The sequence below is a fragment of the Trichosurus vulpecula genome, chromosome 8 (genome assembly GCF_011100635.1).
Source record: "Trichosurus vulpecula isolate mTriVul1 chromosome 8, mTriVul1.pri, whole genome shotgun sequence".
Classification (NCBI taxonomy): Eukaryota; Metazoa; Chordata; class Mammalia; order Diprotodontia; family Phalangeridae; genus Trichosurus; species Trichosurus vulpecula.
Genome location: NC_050580.1, coordinates 179,128,408 through 179,134,407, shown reverse-complemented (window position 1 = coordinate 179,134,407; position 6,000 = coordinate 179,128,408).

The window sequence follows — 6,000 nt, the reverse complement described above, 5'->3', positions numbered from 1 at the left end:
GCCCTCCAGGATATTCCCCTTCTTTCCTTAAAGAATTCAGTTCCTGGCTTACACCTCCTGCCTAAGGGACTTCAACATACATAATAGTACTCTTTCAAATACTCTCCCCTCCAAGTTCCTCAAAACCTACTCATTTCCTATGACCTAGCCCTGTACCAGGCAGCTAGGTGGCGCAGTGGTTAGAGCACTGGGTTTGGAATCAGAAAGACTCATCTTCATGAGTTCAAATTCAGCCTCAGATACTTACTAGCTGTGTGACCCTGGGCAAGTCACTTAACCCTGTTTGCCTCAGTTTCCTCATCTGTAAACTAAGCAGGAGAAGGAAATGGCAAACCACTTCAGGATCTTTGCCAAGAAAACCCCAAACGGGATTACAATGAGTCGAACATGACTGAAATAACACAATAGCAGCAACTCCTCTACCTTGCCCCTAGTCATATGCAAAGATGGTCATACCCTTCATTTTGTCACCACCCACAAATGTGCCACATCCGTGTTAATGGATTCTGAAATTCCCTTATCTGACCACAAGTTATTGGCTTTCCACCTCTCCCTCTTCTAATCCTTATCCTTCCAATACCAAATTCTTTCTGTATTTTTACTAATCCTCAATATCTCCACTCATCTGTTCTTTTTCAGGCTATCAGCCCTGAATTAGCTATACTCTTTTCTCTTCCCCATCTTGACGCCTTGGCGAACCAGTTCAACTTTACATTGTCCTCTTTTCTTGAGTCCATAGCTCCTTTATTATATCATTAAATTTGCCCCACAAAGCCTCAGCCTCATATTGCTCCCAACATACATTGCCTTTGCTCCTACATACCAGACCAGGCTAATTGAAATGAAGAAAATCTCAAAACTTTCCTTGCAGGACCCACTACAAATTTTTGTTATATAACCTAAGCTGGGCCCTCACCAGTGCAAGGTAATCTTCCTCATTAACTCATTATGCCACTTACTGTAGTGGCTCTTCCAAACCTTTTCATTCCTTCTCAAAGTCCCTATGGATAACCCTCTCCATCACCCTCTTACATGAGAATCTTGCCTCATATTTTACTGACAAAAATGAGGCCAATTACTGAGTGCTCTTTTTCCCTTCTCCTTATCTCACACAACCCAGAAGCCTTCTGCTACTATTTCTTCCTTCAACCCTATATCACATGATGAAGTGTCCCTTTTCATTGTCAAAGATAACCCTTCTATATGCACAAGTAATCCCCCATTCTATCCTGTCTTTTCCAGCAGATTACCTCTCCATCGCCCCTACCCTCTCATTCATCTTTGATTTCTCTGTCTACTGATTGCTTCCTTACTGCTTACAAACATGCCTACATCTTTTTCATCCTCAAAAAGCCCTCACTTGATCTAGCCATCCTTACTAACTTTTGTTTCATTTATGTCCTCCCTTTTGTGACTAAATTCCTTGAGAAAGCCATCTAGAATGGTTGCCTCTACTTCCTTTCCTTTAACTCTTTTTTTAACTCTCTACAGTCTGACTTCTGACTTTATCTTATCTCTTCAAAATTACTAATGATTTCTTAATTGCCCAATCTAATGTTTTTTCCTCAGTCCTCATCCTACTTGACCTCTCTGTAGCCTTTGACATCATCATCCATGCTCTTCTCTTTTATACTCTCGTCTCTCTAGGTTTTTTTTTTTGGAGGGGAGAAGGCAGGGCAATTGGGGTTAAGTGACTTGCCCAAGGTCACACAGGTAGTAAGTGTGTCAAGTGTCTGAGGCCGGATTTGAACTCAGGTCCTCCTGACTCTAGGGCTAGTGCTCTACTCACTGGGCCACCTAGCTGCCCTGTCTCTCTGGTTTTTTGTGTTAATACTTCTAGTTCTCTTCCTATCAGACTGTTGCTTCTCAGTCTCCTTTGCAGTAACTTTATCCAGGTCATGCCTATTAACCATCGGTGTTACCCAGAACTTTGTTCTGGACCCTTTGCTCTTTCCACCTGACTTGGATATTTCATCAATTTCCATGGATTCAATCATCATCTCTATGCTGATGATTCTTAAATCTTTTAATTTAGTTCTAACCTCTGTTGACCCCCGCTCTCCCATCTTCAACTGTCTATCGAACATCTTGAATTGTATATCCCGCAGACACCTTAAACTCAACATGTCCCAAACCAAACTTATCTTTCTCCTCCAAACACTCCCCTCTTCCCAATTTCCTTATTTTTCTGTTGAGGGTACCACTGTCCTCCTAGTCCCTAAGGCTTGCAACCTTGGTGTCATCCTTGACTCTTTACTGTCCCTCACCCTCATGCCCAATCTATTCACAAGACTTGTCAATTTTACCTTTGTTGCATCTCTTCAATACACCCCCTTCTCTCCTCTGACACTGCCACAGCTTGGGTGCTGGCCCTCATCTTCTCACTCCTGGCCAATTGCAATAGCCTGCTTTTTGGTCTCCTTGCCACATATCTCTCTCCTCTCCAGTCCATCTTCTACTCAGCTGTCAAAATGATCTTCCTAAAGTGCAGATCTGACCATGTCATTCCCCTACTCAATAAATTTTAATGACTCTTTTTCATCTCTAGTATAAAATATAAAAATCCTCTTTTAGGCACTCAAAGCCCTTCATAACCTGTCACTTACTTTTCATTTCCCTTATCTCTTACACCTTCTCTCTCTTCCTCTACCCCACCCAGCCCATCTCCCCAGATACTCTGCAGTCTAGTGACATTGGATATCTTGCTGTTCTTTGAAGGAAAAGCTCCATCTCCCAACTCTGGACATTCTCATTGGCTCTCCATTCCTAGGGCTCTCTCCTTTCTCACTTCCACCTCCTTCCTGGCTTCCCTGATTTCCTTCAGGTTCCAGCTAAGATCTCATCTTCTACAGGAAGCCTTTCTCTAGTCCCTCTTACTTCTAGTGACCTCTTTCTGTTGATTATTTCCAATTTATCCTATCTATATCTTATTGTAGAAAATGGTTTGCATGTTGTTTCCTCCATTAAAGTGTGAGCTCCTTGAGAGCAGGCACTATCTTTTACTTTTTCTTTGTATCCCCCACTTTTAGCCAAGTACTTTGCACATAGTAGGTACCTAATAAATGTACTCCTTTGACTGACTGACTGGGAGAAAGCATTATACAAATGTGAACTGTCATCATCTTCATCATTCACATTGGTTTTAAAATTCATAATGGATATGGGCAGGAATAAATCATCGTGAAGATGGGCAAGGTTGACGGATGAGGACTTTTGAAAGATATCTCCTCACACAAGATACAAACATCTCTCCTGACATCAAATTACTTGCTGAATAATGCCTGGGTGAGAGGACAAATCACTATACGATAAGATATATAATAACTATATTGAAGATAACAACAGCACAAATACAACATATTAAAATTTATTGGGTGCAGCCAACGAGGTATTCAGAGACAGATGCATATATATTTTGTAGACACATATTCAACATGGAAAATTAATGATTTGAATTTGCAGTTAAGAATAAGAAAGAATAAATTAATATACCAGAAGCAAGCACAACATAAGACATCCTGAGAATTAAAGGAGAAATGGCAACATTTAAAAATGAGAGAATGCTTGAATTAATACAAGAAACAGAACTTGTTAAAAAGACCAATAACATTGAAAAACCATTAGTAAATTTAATCAAAAAGAGGAGAGGAGAAAATCAAATTACCACATAAAGAAATGGGAAAGGAAAGATCACAATGATTGAAGAAGAAATAAAATTCTCAGAGACTATTATGTAGTGCTACTTGCCAATAGAATTGATAGTGTAAAATAAATTCCCTAATATTAAAAATAAATTTAAAATATCCATGTTGATAAAACAGGAAATAGGTAAGCTAAATACATTAACCTAAAAACCAGAAATTTAATAAACCATTAACGACCTAGCCATCCCTACCACACACATTCACACACAGAGAGGCAGAGAGACTCATAAATAAATTCAATTAAACTTTTAGAGAATGAATATTCGTGACATATAAATTATTTTCAAAAGGAAAGATGATATCCTATTTAACTCTTTTTGTATTAAAATGTTTCTCTAATCAGGGCAATAAAATGCAATACATTTGAAAATTATTATTTTGGATCAAGTAGTATTTTTTTATATTAGTAACATATGTATGGTTCAATAGTATAAAATAAATCATTAGTAGAAATCACATAACTATTAATTGATAGATACAGGTACAATTTTCACCAAGATCCTTTGTTAAAATAAAAGGTATCCCAAAAGACTTAGTTCATTTTAAAGTTTCAGTAGCTTAAAATTTAGTATCATTAATCATTTAAAATTGTGCTAAGATTGTTGGGTCACCTTAATAACATCTAGTTACTTAAAAAAAACATCAGCGAAAAACTCTAGAAGAGACGGCATAATCATGTGGATAGTAAGCAGTTGTTGGAGTCCTAGAGTCCTTGGATCAAATTTCCCTCCACAAGCACATTAGCTGCACTCCTCACCTTTACCTTTTGGAATCTCTAGCTTCCTTCAAAGTTCTGCTTAAGAGTAGCCACTTAGAGGAAGCCTCTCCAGAGCCCTGGACTTAAAAGGCTATGCTAGGGTTGCTCTAGTTACTAGAGGCAGCTAGTATTGGAGTGTTCAAATCTAGCCTCTGCCACTTACTAGCTCTGTGACCAACTCACTAACCTCCTTTTTGCCTCAGTTACCTCAACTGTAAAGTGGGGATAGTAAAAGTACCTAAATTACAAGGTTGTCGAGAGGATCAAATCATTCATATTTGTATTTGTAAAAAGCACTTAGCACAGTGCCTGGCATGCAGTAGGCATTATATAAATGATTTTACTCTTCCCTTCCTTCTTCCTGGAAATTACTTTGCATATACTTTATATTTAATTCATGTTTAATATTATAATTTTATAATATTATTTTATTATAATTTATTTAATAATATAAATTTATATATAAAATATATTATAAATATATAAGGATTATATTAAATAAGCATATTATATTTATGTATTAAATAAATATATTATAAATGTATTATATTTATATATTATATAATATATTATATAAATAAATATAAATGAATATAAATCATAAAATATATTTATGTATAAAATATTATTATATTTATTATAATATTATCCTTATAATAAATATAATTTTATATTTAATTTTCTCTGTATGTATTGTTTTGCTCCAATAGAATGTATTTTTCTTGATGACAAGAACTATTTATTTTTGTCTTTGCATGCTCAGTTCTTGGAACATGGTAGGCATTTAATAAATGCTTGTTGAATTGAGTCAGATGTATGTGTGTATATGTATGTGTACAACTCAGGAGTATGAATCCTCCTGACTTCAGGTCCAGCATTCTATCCATTTCATAACCTAACTGCCCCTGTGTGTATATGCGTGTACTTATGTATGTATGAATGCATGCATGTGTATATGCATGTGTGTATGTATGTGTGTATGTGTGCGTGTATGTGTGCATACACATACAGTCATATACACATGGGGCATTAGGTGGTGAAGTGGATATAGTGCAGGACCTGAAGTCAGGTGGACTCATTTTCCTCAGTTCAAATCTGGCCTTACACACTTACTAGCTGTGTGACCCTGGGCAAGTCACTTAACCCTGTTTCCCTCAGTTCCTCATCTGTAAAATGAGCTGGAGAAAGAAATGACAAACCACTCTAGTATCTTTGCCAAGAAAACCTCAAATGGGAGTATGAAGAGTTAAACATGACCGAAATGACTGAACAACAAAAAATACACACATACACACACATATAAATATCTAGGAAATTTGTAGAAAGAGAAATACTATTTACAATAAAAGGTATCAAATACTTGGATATTAACCTACCAAGACAGATATAAGCTCTATATAAGCACAACTATAAAGCAATTTTAACATAAATGAATTAAATAACTGAAGAGCTATTTGATATATTTGACTGAGAAAGGCAATAAAGCAAAGATGACAATATCATAATTAATTATAGATAGGATGCAATATTAATTAAAAT